Source organism: Haemaphysalis longicornis, unplaced genomic scaffold (assembly GCF_048455015.1).
Source record: "Haemaphysalis longicornis isolate Haplotype H1 unplaced genomic scaffold, Haemaphysalis longicornis Haplotype H1 scaffold_7, whole genome shotgun sequence".
Taxonomy (NCBI): domain Eukaryota; kingdom Metazoa; phylum Arthropoda; class Arachnida; order Ixodida; family Ixodidae; genus Haemaphysalis; species Haemaphysalis longicornis.
This window is the reverse complement of record NW_027526422.1, coordinates 168,691,698-168,719,017: the sequence shown is the minus strand read 5'-3', so window position 1 is coordinate 168,719,017 and position 27,320 is coordinate 168,691,698. Positions and strand designations below refer to the sequence as shown.

Sequence of the window (27,320 nt, the reverse complement as noted above, 5' to 3'; positions counted from 1 at the left end):
GAGGAGAAGGAAATGGAGGTGGCGTGGGAGTTTTTAATACTCCCATTAGGACAAACGCAGTAATCACAGCCAGATACTGCGTTTTGTGAAGAGGTACAACCGTGGTAAATGCGCTTATTTACGACGGCTTGTGGCCCCCGGTGTAAACTGGCAGTTTTTTCACCATCATACTACCACACGTGGGAGCAGGCCGCCTGTCGTGAGGAGTTTAAAAGACGTATTCCAGCCAAAAAACTCCCATTCAGGCTAACTTGTGTTTTGTGTGTACCTTTGCCTATTCGGGAGCGCTTTCGCGATTTTTTTATCGTGTTTCAACTGAAGAAACGGAGTTTGCCGTAGCGCGCTCGCATCGCGGGGGCAGCCATGCAAAATTTCGCAGGGTAGCATAAGCTGCCGCGACGGTCCGCTAAGAGGTCCCGGTTAGTGGAGCGGGACCCCGCTCCGGCACCGCCGCTAGCAGCCTAGGACGCGGCGGATGCGCAATGGCGCTCCGCTTGCAATGAGAGCGAGTGGACCGTCAGACGCGCTCATCTAAAAATCTATATTTTCATGTAGCCACCCGAGGCTGGTTCTTGGCAAAATGAAGTTTATTGGAAGGAACTTGTGCTTTCCTAAGAACTCAAAGATTACGCCATCGGTGATGAAGTGGCCAGCAGCGTGATATGCATAGATAAGCATATGCATAAAGAATTCTGCGGTGTTTGCAATGCGAGCATTTATCTTTCCGCGTGTGCGTAATGAAAACGTCGAAATATATCTAGAAATCTAGCAAATATTCTAGACTAGTGACAGCAGGTCAAAATGCTGTCCCTATGAAATCAGCCTATTAGCTCGGCAGACCAAACGAAGACAACGTCATACGCGCTCAACTTAACACACCGATAGCACCTCCGGGCACCGCAAGACACTGTACACAAACTTTAGAAGCAAATAAAACAAAGGCATGTCGCGCTGCAATATCAACATATCCGCCTGATATTCGGGCATACATTGGGACGCTAACGTTTTTGCCTCGACAATATCGTAGGGAGGGTGCACGTATATGGCCTCCTAATGTTTTGTTGGTGCTATTGTTTTAAAAAAATTGGGCCCATCTCCCCACGAGGGGGACTCGAGTAAATGCGACGCGTAGGGGGTGGGTGTATTGAGTTAACGTTAGTGTTTGGGGGGTGCTGGTGGGGTGGTAGGAAAAGTGTTAACTATTATTGCTTATTTCTATTAATTATTATTATTTCTTTCATATATTATTTATTACTTTCGTGATTTTGCGACTCGAGTCCCCCCTCGTGGAGAGATCGGCCAAATTTTTCTTTTTTTTGTGACGCAAGAAGTGAAGGCAAGGAGTAGGTTGTTGTAAGTTGTTATTTATTTATTTGTTGCTGTTGTCGTTGTATTGGACGCAGAGAACGACGGCTTTGTGGTCGCTAAAGTGTACTGTTAAGGGGTTTTTAATCAGTGGTCGTGCGTTGCAGCAACTGGTGAAGACAAGATCGATGCAACTGCTGCCGTGTATCAGCAGCTTCTTGACGTACACTCTTAGCCAAAAAGGACTAACGGGGCATCGGCGTTAGTCCTTTTGGGGACTAACTGCGTTGCCACTAGAATTAGTCCTTTTTGGGACTAACGGCAAGGGTACCAACTGTTAGTCCCTCTACACTTAGTCCCTTGATGGTTCAACTGTTGGTCCGCCATAAAGACTAACTGTTGGTCCCTTGCAGATCAACTGTTAGTCACCCCTGTTAGTCGACTGGAGACCAACCGTTGGTCCTCTGAGTATCAATCGTTAATCTTTCCCATTACTCCCCCTAGACCAATTGATACTTTCAAGACTAAATGTTCATCTCTGGATTAACCGTGCATACTAAAAGACGATGTGCTGGCTCGTGGAAGTACTCCATGAGTGACTGTCGTTCCATTAGACCGACAATTCAGAAGACAGGAGTAAACACAAGAGACCAGAAGCAGTATTTCTTGGCCACTTGTTCACAACAAAGTACTCACGACAAAGAAAATGTTACTTTCAAGCTTTTTATTGCAACACTGTGTGAGCAAAATACACAACAAAAGCAAACCGTACTGTACTCTTGACGTTGGAGTCTCTATTTCGAAGGCCTGTACGGCACACCTTGTTGAGGCGATGCGCCCAGTATTGGGCTATTCCGGGTATACATGGCTGCTGTCCTTGGCTCAAGCGTACTCCACTTGTCTTGAGGTACTTGTCCGTTGAGAGGAGACAGCCATCCTACGTGATGCTGTCGGCAATGGGCGTATGTCGTCACTCTCCTGCAGGAAATAAATAGGGAACAAAACAAGTGTTATTAATGGTAGGACGCAAAATTAAGAAAAACGCAGTTTCCAGCAGCCCTAACAAGCACCCGTAAAAAATACCTCAAAAAGCAAAAAGAAGCAAAATCAACGCTTCATGTAGTGCAGCCAAATGTGGCCTGTGAATTGCACTGAGTATAAGACTACGGATTAATTAAGACCATGGCCACGGTAGTTAACAAGCGAAACTCAGACATTGTTGTTTTTCCGACTCCAGCAGAAAAGACGCCACTCAAACCAGCAATAGAACCTGGGGACTCATGCTCCCTCACTCAACGCATTGAACCACTGTATACGGGCAATTGCTCCTCAGACGCTTACGTAGCACGAAACAAGGGCCTCTTCCCTCTCTTTCACAAGACATGTAGGTAAAGAGACGCTTCCTGTCAGCACCAGCTCTAAATCAAAATGGTTTGACTGCAATCAAACATAAAAAGAAAACAAGAAGAAATATTTAATTATTGGAAGAAAACCTGCTTTCCTGCGCTGATGGTGCGGGTTTGTATAGAACAAGGTCATTATTGATTTCTGGCTGTGATGTCGGTGTCGAAGAATGCGTTTTTATTTCAAAAATGTGTTAAGAGCCAAATTTTCTCAATGTTTAATAAATTTAACAAGGTTTAAGAAATAGTCTCGGGCGAAACAAACAAAACGGCGTCCTCTCAGCTTTCTGCATGGGGAGTGGCCATGGCTGCACGTTTTTATTTCCTCTTTGCGGACAGTTCACAGTGAGTTAGTACGTGCACACAAAAAAAGGCTTTCAAAGAATAGGGGCAAAAATGTTTGAGGCTGACCACGCTGCGAGCGTTTGGCTACCAGTGAGGGAGCAACGAAAATGAAATAAAGTGAAGGAAGCTTTCGGCCACGTTAGATGAGTCACGCGAGCGTGAGCCTGCTACTGTGAAATTCATGTGAAAGGCGCGGGTGATGGGTGGGTGCGGGAAGGACTGCAGGACGAGAATGTTTTGTGAACGAGTTCTCCGAAAGCCAAACAATTTTTTTTTTTGGGGGGGGGGGGGGGGCGCGTTACTGCCAGTTAGGTTCGCCGTGGCGGCCACAAGGAGGGCCGGTACTGGAAAAGGGGCCATTAGATGACACTGTATTCCCCCCCCCCCAAAAAAAAAAAACTTGCGGTGAGATACATAAAGATTCTACGATTTTGTTAGAGGATTTTTATTACGGCGGTCAGACCGCGCCTGCGAGGAAGACTTCATTTTGCCGTTCTGCTGTGGTCCGGCAGATTACAAGTTCGGGTTCCGCAAAATATGGAAAAAAATGCCTTACTCAGCCAATGTACATCAGATTTTAACCGTTTTTGTCTAGTTTTATTCTGGACGTAGTTGCGGTTACGAGGGTGCAACTATTTTTGCCCTACTCAGCCTCAGAGTGTACGCGTCCGTTGAAGTTCCGGCGTTCTGCCAGACTTCTTGTAATTTTCCTGCTTAAAATATCACGTTTTCATTTACAAGTTAATATGTCTGCGAGTAATTCTTGTGTCCTAACAGCACCATGTTGTTATTTTAGTGTTCATATGTTTGCCTAAAATGTTAGAGCCCTTCAAGATTCTCGGCCACGTGTTAACCACGTTTTGACATTTCTGGCTATAAATTTATTAAAACTGCAATTTCAAAAGAAAAGAAGTTAGCTGTTAGCTTCCTTTTTGTACGCTGCTCCTGCTGGGACGGTTATTTATGCGGTTGGGACACTTGTTTAAAGAGAAATTGCATTTTTACTATTTTAGGGTTAGGCAAAAAACTGGGTAAATATTGACCGAAACAAATAAAAATTAGGTCGCCGTCGGCAGTAACGCACAGCGAATCGACTGGCGTTGGTTTTAAAAAATAGCTGGCACTCTGACTCTTAAGATGCAAGCTCACGAACTTCAAAAAAAGGGCGAATGGGTAAAAGCCGTCGCCGCCGCAGCTCACCTTTCGCACGTCCGTCCCCGCTGGCCGCCGAACAAGTAGAAACAAGTCGGAGGGCCCCCGCCAGGGGGAGCAACAGCAACGTTGCGGGAGCAAAGGGCGCTGTTAGTCTTTCCGTTGGTCCCATTCGCGTCGAGGGACCAACGTTTGGTCCCTTCATTTTGCACACGGCCCTAATCTTGGCGCGTTTGGTCTTTTGGGGACTAAATGTTCCTCGCGAGGCGTAATTGCTGCAGTTAGTCTTATTTTCTCCCATTTTGGCTAAGAGTGTAGTTTGAATGAGTCAAGGATATCAGGCGCATTCGTAGCCTTTGATTCTGTGTCGCTTTTGTGGCGCAGTGGGAAGAGCAACATGTACCTCGCGTTCCGCCCACAGGGTCGTATGATCGAAACCAGGCGCCGATAACTATTTTTTTATATAGTGTAGTGCGAGGGGTGCGGATGGACAACAACGCTGCACCTGTTGTTGAGAGCGAGGAGGGTACGGGGGAGAGACGCGCACCTGCACCTCGCCGCGACGCGCATGCGCAGTGAGCGTGTGGACGCCGCCGCCGACGGTCGAGGAACATCGTGCGACTAAGGAACGCTTGGCGTTTAAAATAAGCATCTGGAATACACTTCAGTGTACGTGTAGTCAAGAAACATTTATTTTCGTTAGCTCTGTTTTCCTACGGGCCATGTGGCTCAGCCTGCGCAGGAGCACATACTAAACACGGTTGCGCTTGCTGAGGAATCCTAAAAAACGTTTCTTATGCACCAAACATGTGTACTCAAGCTTGAACCTTTGATTTCACTGTCCTTGTGGTAAAATACTACAATTACTCAAGAAATACGTAGGCTTCATGTTTTGCACCCATCCCAATTGCGGCTGCACAACCTAATTGACTGTATACAGAAGGCAGCTTTAAAATCCAGTGCCCTTCTCTGTGTGAAGTAGGATGACAAGAAAAGCTGGTCGCAGTCCAATAAGTGCATTGAACACAATGCGTTTGTTTGAAATTTGAAATGAGTATACTTCGTAGAAATTAGCTGAACCAAACTTGTAATGACTGCAGCTCTATTTTAGCCAACGAGCATGGTGCTGTTCGTTTCTCTACCGCGTCGTATGCATCATAATGTCTTGGTTACACACCAATCACAACCGCTCGACCATGGTGGTCCACGGACAGGTCGCTTTGGCCCCGTGAGACGTCCAGGTTTAAATCTCCCATCAGCACAAAGGGCATGTCATCGGTGAGGCCATGAAATCGAGCTGCGCGTGCGCGCCCCCTTTCTGTCCCTTTCCCACCACCTCGCATAAAAAACCGCCAACCGGCGATTTGAGCGTGCATGGACGTAAAAGGACCGACGACAATGTCGCCTCGAACGCCTCTCAACCTGAACGATAATTATTGGCGCACGTCGGCTTTCCAACGAGACAGGGTTCTCTTCATCCGGGAAATACTCGCAGACGCTCGACGATGCGAAACTTTAGGTGGGAACTGCGGCGGCCCTACGTTCCGCGGCAGAGGCTTTGCGTCGTTTCTGTGCGAATTCGCACTTTTGTGCGTGGCGACGTTCATTCAATCCGCGCTCTTCCTACGAGTGAACGCCACGCATCGGTCACTTGCCGAGTTACAAGTGCATTTGCTTATAACGGCGCTGACTGCTTATTCAGACGATTGCGGAACTTCTTGAAAAGGCATCAGTTGTGGTAACACATTTACACATCCGAAAGTGGCGTCAGCGGTGGCGAGCAGAAAAAGAGAAGCAGAGCCCAGTAAAGCGGCTTCACCAGCATGAGAACTGTTTGCATTAGAAATACACAGCTTTGCTATACAAACACAGGGGAGCATAACACTCAGATTTTTCACAAAGCAGTGTAACTTTGCGGTGTTCGCTCTACAATTTGCAAACTTACTCGTTGGGGGGTTCGTCCGCAAGAAAACATCGCGTAACCAAGACCCTCGCGTAGTGAATTTCCGGCAACAAACGGAACATATGCGGAATTCATTAGTATGATCCGATGATCAACGTACGTACAGCAGGAATGCTTGTTCTCGGAAGTGCATTGCTGAGGGAAGCTAATCCCAAAGAAGCCAGTAAAATAAACGAACAGAAAATGAAATGGAGGATGTTTCCACGCTGCCTGTTGAACATAGTGGAGGTTCGAGATGTTCGCATGTATTCAACTCGAATTTCGTCCGTTTTAAGTTTACTGTGAAGAACTCTGGTCATTGCACCTTCGTTTCTTCGGCAACAATAATTTATTGTTGATGATTATTGGATTTTAATGACGCAAGGCTGACTGTGGCAAAGAGCACCAAAAGAGTTGTTATATACGAGATGAAGAGGTAAACACAAAAATCGGTTCGAAGAACAGAAGTAAAATCAGTGAAATACAATGAGGATAGCTGATGTAGAAGACCTGTTTGTGATTATGCGTGGTGTAAAATTAGGTCTAAAAAGTTTACAGCAGCGAAATAGTTAAAAACGCTACTTGACAGAAAACATGGGATCGACAAACAGGAAGAAAGCTGGGTGCAGTGAGATGTGTAGTCTGCATGGTTGTGTGGAGTGTTTGCGTCGTGTTGTGTGAAGTGCTTTGTATTGAATGAGTATGTGAACTACGGATAGGGCCTCTCCACACCTGCTACACCGAGTTCTTGAGGACCCCGTAAGCAGATAAGAGTGTGTGACATCTGTGTGCCCTATCCGTAGCCTAGCAAGGACACCTTCTGTGAATCTGTTGCGTGTGTCAGTGGTCTATGGTCAAAAGTGTGGTTTTATTACGTGTAACTTATTATCTGTCTGTTCGCTCCAGTGTATTTGCCAGGTGTTGCGAAAATGGTGTCTGATCTGTGGCGTCATGTCAGTGTACGGCACTGTTGCTATGTCCACTGTATTCAAGAGTGTAGAAGCAGTAGCCATTTGATCTGCGGTTTCATTCCCGGCAATTCCAGAGTATCCCGGAACCCAGCACAATATTATTGAAAGGTTTGATGCCTAAGTAGATATGATTGCCTTAAAAACACCACGAATGGTGACGATGTTTTGAGAACGCTTTCCGGATGCAAGTGCGCGTACAACGCTAAGAGAGTCCGTGTACACAAGGGATTTTAACATTTGAAGTTTGACTATGTGGTTTAGGACACCTAAAATACCGCATGCTGCCGCTCTAAATATACAGTTACAAAGGTTTATTGTTTTACTGACTTGAAAGTTGAGCCCATGTGCAGCACAAGACACAGCAATTGCAGTCTTGGACGCGTCGCTGTAAATCTCGGCACAACGGTACTTATCCTGGAGAAACAAGAAATGCTGCAGAATCGCAATTTCTGGTGACCTGTGTTTTGTTAAATTGCTTAAAAAACAGGGCGCACGGCACAGGGTGCAGACCACATGGTGAAATGGAATCAATGATCGGTGTCTTGTGCATGCCTGAAAGCGAGACTGCCAGTTCAGAAGCTTCTTCTTGCCCTCTGAGAGGAAACGGCATAAAGATTCAGGGATTATTTAAAAAGAGTGGCGGTGACGATGAATCAGTAATGGTTGGAGTAAAACGATGATTTGTTATAGAAAAGATTTTTGAGGCATACAAAACGTCCATGTACACCATCTGGTGATGTATGGACCCCTTATTGCATTCTACATTTACACTTTCGACAGGGCTTTTTCGAAAACCACCACATGCAAGCCGTAGCCCCGAATGCTGCACTGGATACAGCATTTTTATTGCCGTTTTTGTTGCACACCCTTACACGACACTGCCGTAGTCCGAGCGAGACCCCACCATTGCGCTATACACACGCAGAGGGAGTTGCTTGTTTTCAACAAAGGAATGGGGGGAGAGAACTTTAAAATATTCATATATTTGAGGTTTCTGCTTAAGAAGCTTCAAGTCTAGAACAAATGTTAGTTTGTTATCGAATATTACGCCTAAAAAGTTGTGCTCCTTTTTAACCGGTAAGGAAACGCCAATAAGAGAAATATATGGGTCCGGATGGATGGCGCGGTTCCTAGAAAACTCAACGCAAGAACTTTATTCTGGGTATAGTTTAAAACCATTATTGTCTGTCCGGCCTGAGAGTTCTTTGACATCAAGCTGGACCTGACGTTGACGTTTTGAAATATTACACGATTTAAAAGGTGTCTGCACGTCGTCTACATACATAGATTAAGAAATTGTAGCTGGCAATGCCTTACCAAGAGAGTTCATTTTAACTATAAACACAGTGCAGCTTATAACTCCACCTTGCGGCACGCCGTTTTCTTGCACGTGGATCATGGACAGTGCACTACCAACTCATACGCGAAACGTTCTTTCAGACATGTAACTAGCAAGGGTGTTCAGCAGGTGGCCAAGAACAACAAAAACTTCAGGTCACTGAGAATCCGGTAAGGCCAAGCGGTGTCATATGCCTTCTCAAGGTCAAAAACAGTGTTGCGCAAAACCGTTTATGGGTGATAGCGTCCGTGATGTATGAATCAAGAATGACTAGTTGGTCGTTCGTTAATCGCTGCACCCTGAAATCAGCCTGGGGGCTCTCGAGAACACTATCGTACTGAAGAAAGTACACAAGTCTCCTGTTTATCATCTTCTAGAGGAGCTTGCACGGCAGCTTGTGGCAGAACTGGGTCCATAACTGGCAGGACAGGTTGGGTCCCTCGCTTCCTTCAGGAAAGCCACTACTATGACCTCTGTCCAAGAGGTTCCATAATTTCAACATTATCATGTGAGGTGCGGCAGTCATAGCGTGAACTCGAGGCGTGGGAATGTGGTATTCTGGTAGAAAATACGGAGACCAGATACCCATTTTTGTTTCATTTGACACGTATCGGTATTAAAATGTTAAGCTCGAACAGATGAACGGAGAATTATGTTATATGCAGTGTAACCGATGCCACAAAGAAATTACGTTTTTCTTTTACGCCATTATAGTATGGCAGTTGACCAATGTTCGCTAAAATTACGGTGCGCGAAAGAGTAGGGCGCGAATATGAGGGCCTTCAGTAGCAAACATTTTAACAGTACAGCTCTTTAAGATTGAGGTCCATCTGTGCTTGTCGTTGCTCAAGTGTAGGCCCAGCAAAGTGGACAGGAAGAAAATGAAAGATGAAAAATTGAGAGGAATCGGCGGGGAGATAAGACCCCGACGACCACGTGTGGTAAGTCTGCGTCGCGGTGCAAATGTTCGGCATTGATTCACGGCCAGCCGTAGCTGAAAACTGGGCGTCGCATGGTCGACATCAAAAATATTAGGCGAAGAAGTTGTCGGGAAGTGGCAGGAGGCGAGGAGCCGAGGAGAAGGTTTGGGCAGTGCTTGTCGCGCTCTAGTTGTTCTGGTTGGGAGGCGCGTGTCGCGCATTTGCGGCGCCCAGTGATGACGGATCCTGTGACGTGTAGTTGCTCTCGTAATTGAGAGAGACGGAGTGGAATTTCCTGCATGAATGCCCGATCTGCCGATAAGGTGGTCGGACCTAATAAAGTCAAGTTAAAGCCAGCTAGTGAAGGCCACTAGTTGGGCTGTTTCCTCAGTTTCCGCGTAATATGCGCTGATTGTTCGCATTTTAAATACTTTATCATGGTACCCCTGAAGAGACCACAATCCTGTCCTGCTTTCAAGGCACATTACTAACATCATCCATTTATTTTCTTCTTGCTTGGCTCTTACTTCTGCTTGCTGAGCCTTTCATCACCTGTTAGCACTGCACCCAACATGCCTCTTAGGCGTTGCTTGGCTTGCCACCTGTTAACCTCAGTAAATTCTACTTATATTCCCTTTCTGGCCTAGAATAAGCAATTAAACATTAGTTATTGTGTCAGATGAGTGTTTTGTTGTGTGCCGCCATCTCAACCCTAAACCTCGGGGCTTTCTGAACAAACAAATTATTGCTGCGCGGTGTTGGGCAAGGCATCAACTACTTCACATGTTTGAAAACTGCGCTCGAAGTTACTAAGGACACACTTAAAAAAAAACGGACGACGTGGACAGCACGAGCGAAAACTAACAACTGATTTATTAGAAGTGAAAAATCAAAACAGTTAAAAAGGGTGACAACGTACGGGTGGAAAAGGTGGGCAGGGAGAATGAAAGCACATTCTTGATAAAAACAGGCGCTAAACATCGTAATCTGTTCGATGGCTCTTTATCTTTGCTGGTAGACCTGAGCTACAGCATTTTCTGCGCTTGACGCTTTTATTTACCACGGTTACTTGCTATGGACTGCTCTTCATGAAATCTATTTCAGGCGGTGCCAGCACGATTGACCATGAGCTCACGCATTCGGTCTGCTGTGTTGAGATGTGATAGGCTTCCCAGATTTCGCGTGTCGTCTTGTTGCGTGATCTCGCCAGAACTGAAGTTCCCTGAAACAATGGGTTGCACTGACATTTTTTGCAGTGGGTCGCTAAACTGCCTGAGGGGGCCGTTTGCTCGCATGCGTTCCGGGGCTCTCTAAGCCTCTCATTCAGACATCTCCCGGTCTGGCCCACGTATGCTCGGTCGCAGTCTAGCGGAATGTTGTACACTACCCGTACCTGACAGTCGACGAACTTATTTTCATGCTTGGTTTTGCAGGCTTTTTTGGTGGCATCCGGTGCAGTATTTACTTTTGGGCACATCCCTTTAAGTCTGACTGGTGCGGAAAACACCACATTGACATCATGGCGCACGCCTATCTTCTTTAATTTACGTGAGGCCCTGTGTATATACGGAACAACAACGTTTTTCTTTTCATGGCTCCTGGGTTCTGGCTGTTTCTTTCTTTTCATGTTGTTCAACATTTTTTCTGCAACTGATACTAGCATGCTGTCTGGGTAGCCGCTTGCTTGTAGACGTTGTACCTGGAGTTTAAACCTTTCCTCGCACCTGCGCACAGGACCGTTTGAGCGCTTGCATCATGCAGGCATTTGCGATGCTTCTCTTCAGTAACTTGGTGTGTGCCGACTTCACATGTAAGCGCTCATTGCGTTACTCTCATGTGAAGACGTCGATTAAGTTCCGCAGCCGCATTTTAGTTGTATCGCTTTGCAGAGCTGGGCACGACCCCAAAGCATCCATCTTAGCAATTGTAGAAGCATACACGAGCACTAGGTACCGTGACTTACAGTAACTATTCTCTGTAGACATCGAAATGTGACACCACAGCAATCACACGTACACCTAATGGCAGAGAACATTCCATAAAGGATCAAAATCGCGTTCGTTTCACTTTTGTTTTGAGTAGTGTGGGGCATGCATTCTGCAGCCCATACAACCCAGATACAACGAAAGCTGACAACGCAGACACGTAATCAACAAGCAAAAGAATTTGAACACCGTCATGGCTAGTATAAAATGTAAAAGTACACCACCTTATCGTAGGGGAACCCTGAGTAGTATGCGAAGTAGCCATGGGGTCGACTGAAGTTCCCATTAGTTTTCAGTTCGTCGTTTCCGTTGACGTTCAGCATCCCGTTCCTTCGTTGTATCTGTAGCTTCTTGACGTAGTTTGAAGGAGTGAAGGACATTAGGCGCGTTCGTAGCACATGCTCTCGTCTTTGTTTGTAGCGCAGTGGGAAGAGCGCCCCGTACCTCCCGTTGCGGCCAGAGAGCCGTGGGATCGAAGCCGGGCGCCACCTAACTATTTCTTTTTATGGTGGACTGCACTGACGTCAGCGCAAACTCTGACGGGACTGAGGAGACGCGCTAGCGCAGTAGAGTGCGGACGGCGGACAACGACAACGACAACCAAGGTGAGAGGGGAACAGCCCCGAGCGTGAGATTCTTCGCATCTAAAAAACTTACGCTGCCCTCAGCACAACCTAAATACCAAGCGTACGTCGTCCAAGCGAATCCCCTGTTCAATAAATTCACCCCCTCAGAATTAACGCAGCAGTCACTATATGTACTGAGCACAAGGCACCGTGGATGACCAAGATGACTACACCATTTCTCACGAATCTAGAAGAAGATCGCCAACTTCTGCTACGAACAATTCAACAATGTGCGCACAAGGGAGCATTCTCTCTACACCACTTAGAAAAAAGGGCAACATGACATCTATCCCTAGGATAGCAAACTGAAGCTGTCCGCTACATAGGACCACTAATGTTCACATCAAACGCGGGCGAACGTTTGCAACGAATGGTGCTCTAGCGACTCCAAAGCCCCCTCCAAACCTTGGACATAATTCCCTTCAACACGCGGGCTTTCAGGCAGCATTTATAGAACCGTATAGCGACTATTAGCCATTCTCCAGAAAGTAACGGTACAACCCAGTGTGGCACAACTTACAGCCATTGTGGACCATCAGTATTGCACATCTCACAGCCACCGAAAATAAAAACGTCTCAATTCCTTGAAAAACGTTCATCAAGGTTTTTGGACACCACATCCAAACCGATGGGGGAGGCCATGCTACAACTAAGAACATAGGTAGGCAACGAAAAAAATCCTGAACATGATGCGGAGGATTACAAACAGACAAAAAATCTCAAGGAACAAGACCTCCTGCGACTGCGTGATGCGGTCCTAATTGCCCTCCTATTTGCACTCCTAATGAAATGCGGGAAGAGAGAACCAAGGCTCTGATAATAAAGGCGATGGTGGTTGTGCTAGGCATTCCGATCAATGCCAGCACCAAGCGCCTTCTTGCGACAGGTATGCACAATAGGTTGAAGGAGATACTAGCGGTCCACGAGTACAACCAGCCCCAGAGACTCCAAGCAACAGCCAGACGGCAACAGGTACTTCGCTGTTGAAGGTACAGACCCTAGAAGCTTATTATGCGCATAGACCGTCTAGACTTAAACACAGCCAATCCACGAAGGCGTCCACAGTAACAAACCAACTAAGGCGTCCACAGTATTACGTGACCCGCCTGCTGCTTACAACTAACTCACTTGCCTTGAAAAGCAATGATATACTTGAGCTGTTCCGCTATTCATGCCGGCTTCACTTGGCGCCTTAGGAGGCACCGGCTAAATCGCGGTGCTCAGACTAAGATGGTGCAGTATATCGGCCCGCCTTTATATTTGTAGAGGTCAATTAGTCTCTAGACAACGCAAGAATATTACAGGCACCGCGTAGGCACCAGCACCTCGGTCGTTACGGACCTCCCATGTGGATTGTTCAGTCAAGGTGGGATCCTCTATGAATTCGATAGAGGGGGGTCCCTTACCCCTTCTGCGACAGCGATCTGTTAGCGTGATCATCATTTATGAGGGTGTATTTCAGTAAAATTTATTTTTATTGTAAACTTCCTGTCTTTTTAGCTATAAGTAACCATTTTTCGTGTTCACCATTGCAAACGCTACTGGCGTAACACAATAGGCACTGGTCACTGCTGAGAGGGCCCGACGAATAAGTGCACCCAGCGCCGCCCCGCGGAAGCTTGAGTTAACTTTGTGTCGGTGAGAGGCAGACGGTGGCCACGCGTTCAGATATTCGGCACCTCTCGGTTTGTTTATGCGATTCTAAAACTGTTTTTCAAAGGTGTATCGACCTTGGAAACTGTTCTGCCAAATAGTTTCCCTGTGTCTCAAGTGCTTCTGTGCGATTTTTGGACAATTTCGGGCTGAACTACAATTGTCGAGATCGCGTATGCGAGAAGTTACAGAGATTGTACGTTCCCGCGCGCGTGTGCACCGTGAAAGAAATCGGGACAGACATCGTCGCGAAGTCCCAATCTTAGCAAGGGAAGCCTATTTACAGCGCCAATTCAGGTCAGTAGCCAGCGTACACAACGGGGCTCCACGACGTGTGTGTGTTCTTGTTTCCTCTGTTATCGCAACCACACTACAGTTACTTTTGCGATTGCCCTTCTTCAGCTGCGTTGGTGTTGTCACGAACTAACAACGCATTCCAAACGTTATTAGCTGTTGACAAAGTAAACGCAGTTCTACACAGTTCGAAATCTGGTGCGGAGCGGCGGTTGTCTTTACGAAGATTCCGTTTAGTTTCGGCTTCATATATCTTGTGAGTAATGTTAGAGTCGTCTTAGCGGCTAATTGTGATACAGTTTGTTCAGGCAATTCGGAATTCCCCAAAAAAGTATTTCCTCCACCTCTCCATCCTCTGTTTAAACAATAACCTCAACTTTCAGAGTACGCAAAACGCTTTAAAGAATTCTCCTGCCCACCCGCTGCTTCAACAATAATAACCTCAACTTTCACTGTACACAAAAAGCATTAAAGGAGTCAGCGCGAGTTAATGTAGCCTTGCCTTTGATAGCTTTCCACGCTCTCGCTTGGAATGCGTGGCCGAACTATGTACACTTCGGGGAACAAAGTAGGCCAGTAAGCGGGATGCGTATTGACCGTCTTGACATTGCTTTTGTCATCACCCGCGAAGTGCTGTGAATGCATATTCTTGTGCCGCCTTTTGTTATCCATTCGGTGGCGTGAATGGCGCTAAAAAAAGATTACTTCTGATAAAACAATAGTGGCGGAAACGGTAATACCTTGTGTTATGCAACTACTACGACGGCATGCAATTCATCGCAGCGCGTGATGTGTTTGAACACTGAAACCAAACGTTTTAGTTTTACGGCCCTTGGTGTCGGCGCTGCGCATAAACGGTAATCGTACTCATAATTTTACTCCTTCCACTTACAAAAAATGTCATGAGTTTCTTACTTCCTTGATTTTTGTTACTCCTAAAATCACTTCTTGCGACGCCTATTCTCCCGCGGCTGCCCGAGCGAGAAACCTGTACAGAACAATGGCAGGCTGGCTTTCGCGATTGTGGCTGTCCTTCGTGCAGCGATAGCGGCGCTGCCACTAACTCTTTCCTGCATCCTTTTGATCATTTCGGACCCTGCAACTTGCAATTACAACTATGTTTCTTAAAAAAACTTCCGCCACACAACGTCGAACCGCACGCAGCGCGTGTGTTTTTACGTGGGCTGAACGGCCGGTCGCGACATCCACCGACCCAGAGTTGCTAAGCGGCGGCGAGAGGCGGCGCTGGTGTCGCGCGCAAACTGCAGTGTCCGGTGCCTATACGCGGAATTTTTTCGCGGCAACCATTTGCCCTCTTGATTATTTGTTAGTGGCCAACAAGAGCATTCTCAAGTTTATTTTAGTAGATAATTGGTTCATCTCCCAACATTCAGTGCGTACCAACCCCGGTGTGCATGAACGCGGGAAGCCCAGACATTGCAGCAACGACGATTCTGGGATACCTGCCCGGGCCAGCGCGCCTCTATCCCACCCGGCCGCATGTCAGTTATTGCTGCCCTAGCTGCCTACAATAGGGGCCTGCTTATTTATTCGGTAAAACTTGAAATTATTCGCACCCCTCTCAGGGTGACTGTGAGGTAGCAACAGAGGCGCCACAGTGTTGCGCTACCCGCACCCACCAACAATTCACCCAAAGACAAAATTATGCTGAGTGTTCACAGCTAAATCCGTGCTCGCTTTCCAATAAAAATCTGTAGGGGAAGCAAGTTTTTCCCGTCTCCTAGATACGATCAGCTTGATCAGAGCGGCTCCCGCCATCAGAAAATCGGTGCACAAAAATTGATTTAGTTATCAGTTATGTTGTTTATACATTATTTTTTTAAGGCGCCCTGCATGGGCATTCGGTGTTCCTCCTTCATAAGTGGCCCTAGTTTGTGGCAACTTATACACAGGCTTGGACAACAAACTAGACAATAAAGCAACTAAACATTTTCCGACGAGTAGCCCAAATACGCTCCACGTTACAAAATAGTACGACGGATAACTGGGCATATTCTGTGAAATGTGCTTCTTTATGGTGGTGTTGCACCAAAACGTGAGCTAAAATGCATACCTTCATTAGAACGGAATATTTCTCGGCATACCTGTTCTGTGTGTATGGTACTCCAGCAGATTGTGCTTTTCAAAATCAAGCTTTATTTCGGGGCGAGATGCAGCTGCCAGTGGCCGATAATTCCTGCAAACAAGCGCAAGTTATTGCTTTTTTCCAGAAAAAAGTGGATATTTCCCTAAACTTGGCACATTGTTGTGCCATCATCTCACGAGTACACGAGAAACATAATTACGGGGTCAAAGTTACGCCATGAAATATACAGTAACATCTTATTTGTGCCAGACGCGAAGCCAAAGCAGCGACGTCAAATCGGTTTTGGGATTTAAGAAACAGTCTACTATTTAAGAAACAATCATTCACAATGGAGAGGAGTCCAACCAGCGTCGTAGACCCTCTTCTTCGAGTGTAGCCATTTCTGCAGAGTTACGAGGACGGGGGGCTGGTGTCTTGTTGGGATCCCTTCGACGATCCTACAGATGACCACAGTAAGTAGTTGATTGTAGGACGATATTGGTAGGCCAGAGTGCAGAGAGGCTGCTGTGGGGAAACGTGTGTATATTTGTGTTACCGGAAGTGTGGTCAATGAGCTAAGATGTCTTCTTTCTTTCCTTATTTCTTCAAGGCTGAGCTTGGTACGAAAAAGTTACAGAGACATCTACGTTTGTATCATAAGACGTAAGCCGCCATAGCGATAATTGTCTCCACGGAGCGTTGCCGTACGCAGCTACTCTATTTCCGATCTATGCTTCACCAGCTCGGAAGGTTATCGAAAAGAGAAAGACTACCAACCAGGGTTTTTAATCACCGCGTCCTAGTACAGACAGGGGCTCTCTGCGCTTCTGTGGTTTAAAATGTGAGCGAAAGAGACTGAAATGTCAGGTGTTTTTCAGTTTGGGGGAGGAGGATTAGGTGTCAGTGTATCAAATTGCTTATTCCATGATGTCTAGGTCGGGCTGAACAATTTTGCTTTTTTTCAAAAAGAGAGAGGGAGAAAGAAAGACCGAGAGAAGATTTTTTTTGTTTTATTGTAGGGTTTAACGCGCCGACACAACCCTGGTGATCAGGCGCGCCGTAGTGGAGCGCTCCAGATTAATTTTGAGTTCCTGGTGATCTTTAACGTGCACCGAAATCTCATACCCACGGGCATTTTTGCTTTCGCCTCCATCAGGAAAGCGGCCGCCACGGCCGGGAATTGAACGCGCAACCTCGTGCTCAGCAGCACAACGCCTTAGCCACTGAACCACAGTGGCGGGTAGAAGATCTCTGTCCAGGAAGAAATAGTGTGGTTTACGAAAATGGGAGTGGCTTACGAAAGAGATGACAGAGCCCAAAGGTGGAACCTGGTTCTGCGGCTCCTGATGCAGAAGATCCTTCCCTTGCCCTCGCAGTAAGCTCGCGCTGATCTTGTGGTAACTAGCTGGTCAAATCTGCCCCCCATGCTTCGAAGAAGTGTAATATGTTATGATTGCGTTGTTCTCCCCCTGGCCATACCCTTGGATACGGCTACGTTTCGCGCAAGAGGGTGGATGTTTCTCCTAATTTAGCAGAATTCCAAGTTAATGTCTCTTGTTTCCACCGAACACCTTAACGCACATAGATTTTCAGATACCTGCGTTGGTTTTTCGTCTCCAGAGCTTGTGATTCTTCGGCATTGAGACCTCATTGTAGTGAGGGGAGATATTGTGTTCCTAGGCAGAGGATGAAGATTCCTTCTTAAGGTTTTTCTAAGAGGCAATTGTAGTAGTCGTGGTCACAAGGAATCCGGTATGTGAGTTCGTGTACCTATTGTATAGTGCGTCGTTCGCTTTCAGACAACTGGATCGGGCTGTCCAGGTAACGTTAACATTCGGCATTATGGATGGAATATCATTCCCAAGCGCTTAGTGTTCTGCCTCCAAAAAACTGTATGATGTCCTTTGTGAGTCGGTAATGATGTTAGGCTCTTATTTGATACATCCTTTATTCGGATTGCCAGTAGGATGGCTCCAAATTCCACTTCTTTCTTCGTGTACTTTGGAGGGTCATGCGGTCACAAAGATTGCCAGAGTTGTCAACTACAACAATTGAAGCATCGTGCTTCGATACACCCGGGAGCCGGCGTATACTGAGGTCTCATCAGACTGAAACTTACCCCGAATGAACTTGAGCCTGCCATAACGCCCCTTCTTGTGTAGGACTCTATCCATATTTTTGGTAGAGGAGGGTTTTTATGCTGGGTAACTGGATTGGTGCTATGTCTGTCATGACGTGCAGGGGTTTCTTTTCAAAGGGGTGGGGGTGGCTCTCTTTTCTTCTTTGTTTGGGGATGCGCCCTTGTGGGTGCCTGTTTCTGTTCAAAGGGGGTATGATGGCCCTCCGGATTTTGTTTTCACATCCACTTTCTTGGTGCTAGGAGAGTGGATTGTTTCTCAGATTTTCTGAAATGCGTTAGGAAGACTCAAGTTATGCACCTATTCGTCGTCATTATCACCAACAACCTGTTTAGGACGACTGCAGTGTGCAGGCCTCTCGTATTCACCTTCACGCGCTGGGGTCCTGCGCGTCCCGAGTTCATTCTTTGCTCCGAATATGCTACTTCATTCCTCCATCGAGTAAATGGTCGGCCCCTTCTTCTAGACCCGTCTATGCATTTTTATGCTGTTATCTTGGTTGTCCACCCTTTGTTAGTTTGTCTCATGGTCAAAATTGTGAGGTTGAGAACGGCTTTATGTGGTGTCAAAATGATGCTGTTTCTTTCACGTTGTTTTGGTGCGGGGAAATTTGTGGTATAGCAGGCTCTGCAGCATTCTGGTCATTATCAATGGTTACATGAGTCTTATCGTTTTTTGTAGCTTTTTCTTGCTATTTCTTTGTTGGAAATTTTATTTGTGGACAAGAATTGGTTAAAAATTGTCTGTTTTTGGTGATTGTGGGTTGGAACTACCCGCTTGTCTAGAATAGTTCTTACGTGGCTGTTCTCTGAGAGGATATTCGTAGCTATTTTTAGGGTAATTTTTAACTTGGCCGCGTGGCGGAATCTGTCTTTTGCCAAAGCGGGCTTTCAGCGGATACATAACCGTGGGAATATGGAAAAGTACTTTGAAAACCTATGATTAGACGCTAAGTAGTTGGCTTTATTTTCGCTATATTGGGCTTATAATCTACATCTTACTCGATTTCTGAGACACCGGCGTAAATGCTTTGTACCCTGTTTTAGTTAGGTCATCTAGTGTTGGTGCCGGTATAAGTCCTGGTGCAGGAAGATAAGGAGGAATCACTCTACTGACCCTTAGGCTGGTTTACGGAAGCGGTGTGGACGCCGGTTTGAGGCCGGCAGCGACGTTGGCAGCACGGGTGACCAGACGTATCTGGACCTCTGGGAACGAGCTGCCCAGCGCTCCCTCCCACTTTTCTTCATTAACTATGGGTTGCAAGAAACCTTGGGGACAGGCCCACATGAAAAACACAGCGCGGGTGCTCAGGGAGTAAGGCGTTGCGCTGCTGAGCCCGAGGCCGCTGGTTCAATACATGGCAGCGCCAGTCGTTTTTCTGATGAAAGCAGAAAACAGAAACGCCAGTGTGTCGTGATTTCGGCGCCCGTAAAGATCTTAAAGTGGTCAAAATGCTTCCGAAGGCTTTCACTACGACATTCCTCGTAGCCCATGAGGAAGCTAGAGGCGTGAATTACTGAAATTTATATTTTTGATATTCTGGTGGAAACCCGCTTTGTTGTGACGACGTAAAGTTGCGGGCGCGGCCAGGGGGATGAAACTCCGCCGTTTTCCTGTCCCGTGACTGCAGCGATCCTAACGTTTGGGGGCTGTACTACATACGAGCTTAAATGAACGTTGTTGTTGCATTTTATATTTATTAACAGGTTACCAATTAATAACGGAGTTTTTAATACGCAAGTGAACTTAGAAGTTGCAGTTCGAGATTGCGAAAATACGAGCGCCACCCGGAGTGGAAAACGGGAACCGCGCCTTTCTAATTCGCACCGCTGAAAAGGGGCGTTTCTTGTCGCGAGCACATGTATGATACCGTCTCAGGTGTTCGAAAGGCCGCTTTTACCACCGTCAAGTTTCCTTCAGCGAAATAGACGCATGCATGGATTCGCGCCGTCATCACAAATCCTGCTGTGCTGAGTGGTGCCGAAATTCTGCACGCCACACCGGCATAAAATTCTTCCGGATCCCGGCAGACGAAAGGTACGATGTGCATGCTGCTCGTTTTGATTTTCTACGCTTGCGCGGCATAGCAGGATGCGGTTGGTGCAGTAGCTATGTAATTTAATTGAGCATACACGCAGGCTAGTTATTAATTACTTTCCGGTTGCCTGTTTTACGTCTTGAGTTATACATGACATGCGCGGAAGATCATCTGGCAATTAATCCAATTACTACATTAGGTACAGACGTTGTTGGTTTCGAATTTACTGTATTTCGATTGTGTGTTTTGCATTTTGGCTCAAGTGAATTCACGGTATGCAGAAACTTATATTTGTAGCACCCTATAAATAACTAATAGAACAGCGTGGCCTTATCCGGACTCTTTTTATTAACTTTCCATTGCCTGCGTTGAGTTTATTTTCGTAGCATGCGTTATTCTTGTTGTTGTCGTTATTATTATTATTATTAGCATCAGCAGCATCAGCCTATTAATGTCTAAACCTAGAGGAAGGCATCTCGAGGTCCATGATTCAAAGGGAGGGTCCATAGCAAGTGTGGTTAGCACTATGTTAAATAATTCATGACTACATAAATTACTTACACATGTGAGTTTACATGGGGGCTATTTAAATTACTGCATCTAAATTGTGTGTTTAGCATTTTGACTTCACATGAATCCACGGCATATAGCAGGAGTGATTGGTAGCAATTAATACTCAAACTAAGCAATTACTGCATATGTTTGTAATAATAATCATAATTATAATAATTCGAATACTTACACTTTATAAGTATTGGAATTCAATGTTTCAATTTTATGCTTTGGTTTTCAGCTTTAAGTAAAATTACAATAAACTCGCAAGGATGCAGTTACTACTATAAGCCGATTAATTATTGCAAAATGAAGGCATAACATATCCCAAAATTAATTACAGGTTTACTGCAAGGCCCGAGAAATACTTGATGATTACGCAGTGCGGGAGAGTATATATGCATGAATAATCATTTAGAAATCCTAATGTGGGATGACTGCTCTTGCCTCAAGAAATATATATTGCGTTAGAAGGAAAGCTGGGTCGTTGCCACAGAACATTATGATCACACACATAGAATTATGTATTCGCGTTTCTGAATAATAAAACCACATTTCAATTTAAACGATCGATGTTCATGCTGCATGATTGATGTTGTCACAAGTCGTTCTTTTAGGAAAAATCAAATTGAGAAATGAAGATTTGAAATATATCAAATAACGTTAATTTCGAAAACAGTTTTCACTCAAAACTCTTTCATGTGCCCCTGAAAATAGAAAGAAGCTAGAATCTATTATAACCGAAATACTACACATGCAAACGTTGGTGTTCCAGATCTCGCGTTTGGCTCAAGTATGCGAGAAGGCAAGACCTGGCTCATTTACCGCCTCGTCAGATCTACAGCAGCTACCGGCTGTGCTCTGCCCATTTCACCACACCAGCAGAGACTACGCGGACCCTGGACAGACAAGGCTTCTAAGATGTGCTGTGCCAACAGTTTCCATCTTTGGCGATGGGCAGACACACATCGAGAGCCCAGGTGAGATTACTGTAAATTGAACATACAACAGCAAAAACTTTATTACCTGCAACATCTGTTTACAGAAATGCGCTTAATACACAATGTCTCCCTGCCAAAGTTATCATGGCGCAGTATTTTGGAGATTCTCCCACAAATTAAACCAACAATACCAATGCATGGTGCACAGAGCAACCATAAATTCGCCGGCATAATTTTGCTGCTAAATATAACTAGCCAGGTAAAAAAATTAGCCTTAAACTTAAACTAGTACATACCTAAACACTGAAAATATGTGAAGTGATTTTTCCCTTATGCAAGGTTTATGCCTTTTTAAATTCCCTGAGCCCCATTTAATTGGTGTAATAGTTTTTTGCATGAATGCTGTAGGTGTTAGATATGAAACTAATTATAAGTATTTAATGTGACGCCTAATAGCAGCTTTATGAATGTCACACTAAAATCTGTGCAATTTTACTCTTTTCACAGGCTTCCCTCGGCCCGCGAATACCACTACGATGCCTGCTCACAGCGAAGATGGCCAAGTTCAAGATGAGCACACGTGTAAACAGATTGTTTTAAGTGCGAATGCACTTCTTAAGCGACCCTGAACCTGCGTCCACCGGCGATGTCCGCATAGCATACCCACGTGGGGGATTGGCCAGGAATCTCCTCGTCTTCCTTGGCAACGGGGGGAGATGGGCGCGCGCTGCCTGGCCGCTGACATGGCAAATACCCACGTGGGGGATTGGCCAGGTATCGGGCGTGAGAAGGGCTAATGCACCCGCTTAAAGGAGTACTGACACGAAATTTCAAAGCTGAGATCCGCTCTAGCAATCAAGTACAACGACAACACAAATAGGTGTCTGTGAATAAATGCATCTTTCTTTCTTTGTAGTTGTGTGTGTGTGTGTGATCTCTCTTTCGCGAACATTACCGAACCGCGCAAATTCAACTCGTGCATTCGCACTTTCACATTCTTCCCCTCGGGGAAATGCGGGGAATTTTTACTTTATGAGCTCTTTAAAAATCACCACTTAAATTGCTAATGCGTGTTTAGTAATGCAGTCTCATTTAGCACCTACAGGGTTAATTTTAAGCCTACCACGGTCCCTGAGCGAACAAGAAGTATGAATCAGCTGACCTTAAACTAGTACCCCACTAAATACTGACAATATGTGAACGGTCATTTTTTCTTTATACAACCCTTATGCCTTTTTAAATGCCATGAGCCACCTTTGAGCATACAACCCTTATGCCTTTTTAAATGCCATGAGCCACCTTTAAAGGAGCCATGAAGAGGAAACACAAGTTTGGTTCATTCGGAAGATTACCTCCTTAGAACCATAACGACACCACTTATAACGCAAAATTCGCTCAAATAAGCTACATAATTAGGAAAAACGGAAATGACCGTGCGACCCACCAGCTCATTTTCCGCAACAGAACCTATGATGTCACTCGATAATGCTCTGCGATTGGCGGAGGCCTGCAAAAGCAAACGCATGTTAGGCAGGGCTTACAGTTTGCATAGCGAGCTAAATGCCCGTGAAACATACTGCACATTCTTTTTATGATAAAGAACGGCGGAGTAAACGGTTGAAGTTCTGAACGAACACTCAAGCGTGTGCGCCAATGCGTACGAAACTACCGCCGGCCGAACTCGACATCTCGCCGTCGCCACCGTCGCGCAGACGAATTTTCGGGTTCGAGGCTCTTAGGGGCCAACGAACCGTTCCAGCACGTACAGCCGCGACCTTGCTTGGTATCTTAATCCCTTGACAGGAGGTTGGCCGTCATATCGCCAACCAGCAAAGGTAAAAATAGAAACGAGGGGAGTAAGGAACAGCAAGAAGCGACGAGATAGTGCCAGTCGTCGCAGAAGTTTCGAATGGTGTTGGCTTGCTGCTGTCGTTACGAGCTCGTTTCCAGTTTACAACCACTGAAAACTTCAGTTTGTTCGAGTACTTTGCAATGAAATTTCGTTGCTGCGTTTTGAAATGCCCATGTAGTACGAGCAAATCGTCGAGGGAGTGCGACATCCCCGCCCGTGAGGAGATCTCCTTTCATGTGCTGCCCAACGACGAACCTCGGCGAAGCAAGTGGCTACGTTTTGTGAACTTTGCAAACGGAGGAGAAAGAGAGCTAAAGGAAGTACGAGTGTGCTCGCTTCATTTCCGAGGAAGTGATTACGGCAGGGACCCTTACGTTAGCTCACTCCTGGGACATGCTGGCGCTCGTCGCCGACTTTGTCAAATCGCTCTGACCTTGGGGAAAAAATTCCGTAAACACCGCGCATTGACGCTCGGATATTTCTGGTCGAAGCAGAGAGCTCGCGCGAACGGCTTTCCATACACGACACCGGCCAACTGGCATAGGTGATACTGCTACTGAAATTGAACTATTATTAACCTTAATAAAAATACGGCACATACGTACCAGTCTGTATTCGTCCGTCGCGACGGGGCTGACGAGGCAGCGGTGCTGACGGCAGGGCGTTCGTCTGTTGTGGCTATCGCGGAATGGTCGCTTTCCCGTCCACCGCGTATCCCACAACTCTTGCCGCTCGTGCACTTAGAAGCATTGAGCGTTCAAGTGGTGTGAGGTTGTTAAATGCAAGCTCGAGCTCCTCGGCGAGAGTTTTGGTCTCCGGATCAGGCGATTCCATGACTAGGGCTGCGGGTGCACTAGGATTTACTAGTATTTTTAAAAAGGCCGCCGTCTCGGTCGACTCCCGCGTGTGGGTGCTATATGGAGTCAACATACTAAGTATCTGTTTCTAGGACCGGCTCGTATGACGCCATTGTTCACGTCACGGAATGTGCAATTTTAGCGGGAGATTTAAAATTTTGGCTGAAATTGCCTTATTTCTCAGTGAATAAAGCATTATTTGCTTCCGGGAAAGCGCTTGGGGTACTATGAAACACCTAATCTTTCGAGTAAAACAAACTTTTGTTTTCTCTTCATGGCTCCTTTAAGCGGCGTGATAGTTTTTTGCATGAATGCTCGAAGTGTTATAAAAGAGATTATTTGTATTTGTTTGATGTTCCGCCTAAGACCAATTTTAAGAACGTCACTCTAAAGTCTGTGATATTTTACACTCTTTTCACAGGCTCTCCTCAGCCCGCAAAAAAGAGCAGGATGTCTGCTGACAGCGCCGATAAGCAAGCTCAACAGACTACGCCCTCATGTACGCAAATTAGTTTACTTTTTAAGCTCTTTAAAACCATTCCACATACATTTTGTCGTAAAGTTAGCGTTTTAGTGTCACGAATCATTTGACAAATCTTAACATGCACTATTATGGGAGATCGGGAAGCTCGTACATTGCTAGAAGACGAGAACAAGAGCGATGAACTACTTAAAGGCTAGAGAAGACGAGCGCTTGTCTGATCCCTTTCTTGCTTGTTTGTCTACTAAACGCTATTATTTTCTTTGAAAGAAAAGCCTATCAATTCGTTATTTTTTCTTAAACATACAATTTTCAACGCATAATCAATAATGTTGTTAAGAAGTAACATGCTAATGATTACTGATAGTTAGCCGGCACTTCTTGTTTTTCATTATGAAGATTTCTCTATACATATCCATTACCCAAGCAGCACAAGCCTGTACGGCTTAAAATCAGCCGAGCAACTTCAGCCGGGTAATTTCTGCCCGGCCTTTCTCCAGTCAAAGTGTAAAGCGCGCACTCAAAGGTGGGCCTCTGCCGTGTGTTTAAAGTTAACTGCTGTACACTCAATGGCCACTCTCCTTTTACCAATTCATTGCAGAGGGGTCCACAACGGTCTCCGGCCGTACAGCTTTGCCGCAGATCAGCCATTAACTTTTGCCGGAGGCTGGATGATGAACCTTTGCCCGAGGCCGGCTGTTTAACTTTTGCAGGAGGTCAGCTGTTGACCTTATGCCGATGGTCGGCCGTTGAAATGTGTCTAATCAATGGCCCATAAGCTTTTGCCAAAGTACGGCCAGTCAGCTTTTTCTGGTGAGCGGCTCTTGAACATATTCTGGAGCCTGGCTGTTCAACTTTAGGTATATACTAGCAGTTCAACCATAGTAGAAATTCTGCCATTTACATCCCGGCTGTCCTACCCCAGCAGCTTTCAGTTCGAATTGCGCACATGGGTTCCTAAAAATGGGACATGCTGTAAGTTCGTACTGCATGCATAAGCATTTGTGCCCTTTTAAAGAGCACTGTTTACCCTTTTCAGGGACATGTAGTGATTTACAAAGCCTGTGGTGATTATGTTTTTTTACTTTATTTTGCTCAGTTCATGCTGTCCAGTGTCTTCCGCTTCGTTATTTTGCTCAGTTCATACTGTCCAGTGTCTCCCGCTTCGTGCGGCCGCCATCCCGGTCGCCGGCGGAGCATAGCCATTTCTTAATAACAGCTGCCACAGCGACCTTGTTTGCGTCGGGGTACCTGGGCTGTATTGACACTGAAAGAAAATTGAAAACAGACAAATAAGTAATATACTACACTGTAAAAATATCCACAGGCTTAGCAATGCCCTTCCTGAAAAAAAAATTCAATTGATTGATTGATTATGAGGTTTAACGCGCCGAAACTACGCAGGTTATGAGGTGCGCCGTAGTAAAGGGCTCCGGATTAATTTCGACCACCTGGGGATCTTTCACGTGTGCCGAAATCTCAACACACGGGCGTCTTTGTTTTTCGCCTCCGTCAAAAAAACGGCCGCCGCTGCTGGGATCGAACCCGTGACCTTCAGCACAGCAGCACAACGCCTTAGCCACTAAGCCACCGCGCAGGTGAAAAAAGAAGTATTACAAACTTGCTTAATGCAATGCCTCTAGTTTTCACAACGTACAACTATTCCAGAGAGCCAATATTTATTACGCGTTACCAAACAATATCCGTATTCATTCCTGTAAACAAGAACATTAAAAATAAGCTCTAATGGTCGAACAAATACACTGAAATAAAGTAGCCCCTGAAAATAATAGAATAAATTCCTCGTGCATAAAATAAAATCAGGGCAGCTTACCAAGAACAAGAGACAATGTTGTCTAGCTCGCAGAAGGCCTCTTTCGCCCCCTTGGACCCTGCCCAGCTGCAGGACAATGCCACTGGCGGCCCAATCACCATGCCCAACACCGTGCGGGCAGCCGCCTTGAAGTCGTAGCCACCAATGTGGCTAAAGTACTGGGCCTAACGGAGAAAGGAAATTTGAAATACACTTGTAAGTTGAATGCATCGAGGCTGAACATATGACGCAAAAGCATACCTTTAACGTGAGCACATGAGAAAGCAAACAGTTTGTTGTCGTAGAAAACACAATCAGTTCTGCTGCCTTTTGATTATTGCACGGCACAGAGCTCTGGCCTTTTCTTTTTAACAGCAGAGCTGTCAAGCTTGTGCTCCTCGGAGCGATGTTAGCAGGGCGCTACAGCACACAGTCCGTCAGCCGAGTTTGCGAGGGGGAGGAGGGAGGAGAGTGGAGACGAGGACCGGTGCACATACAAGGGTCCTCGTGCAAAAGGTTTAGCCTTGCCGAGCGCACATGGTATGACGTTAGCAATGACATCAGCGTTCCGCGCATAACTTTCGCGAGGCTGTTTGCGACAGCAAAGCCACGCCTTTTCTCGCCTCC

General features: G+C 46.0%; 1 pseudogene; it reads left to right on the top strand.

Moving 5' to 3' along the window:
• Positions 1 to 20,049: 20,049 nt before the first annotated feature.
• The window catches only part of LOC144146653 (uncharacterized), a 66,586-nt pseudogene continuing 59,315 nt past the window's right edge, over positions 20,050 to 27,320 (top strand).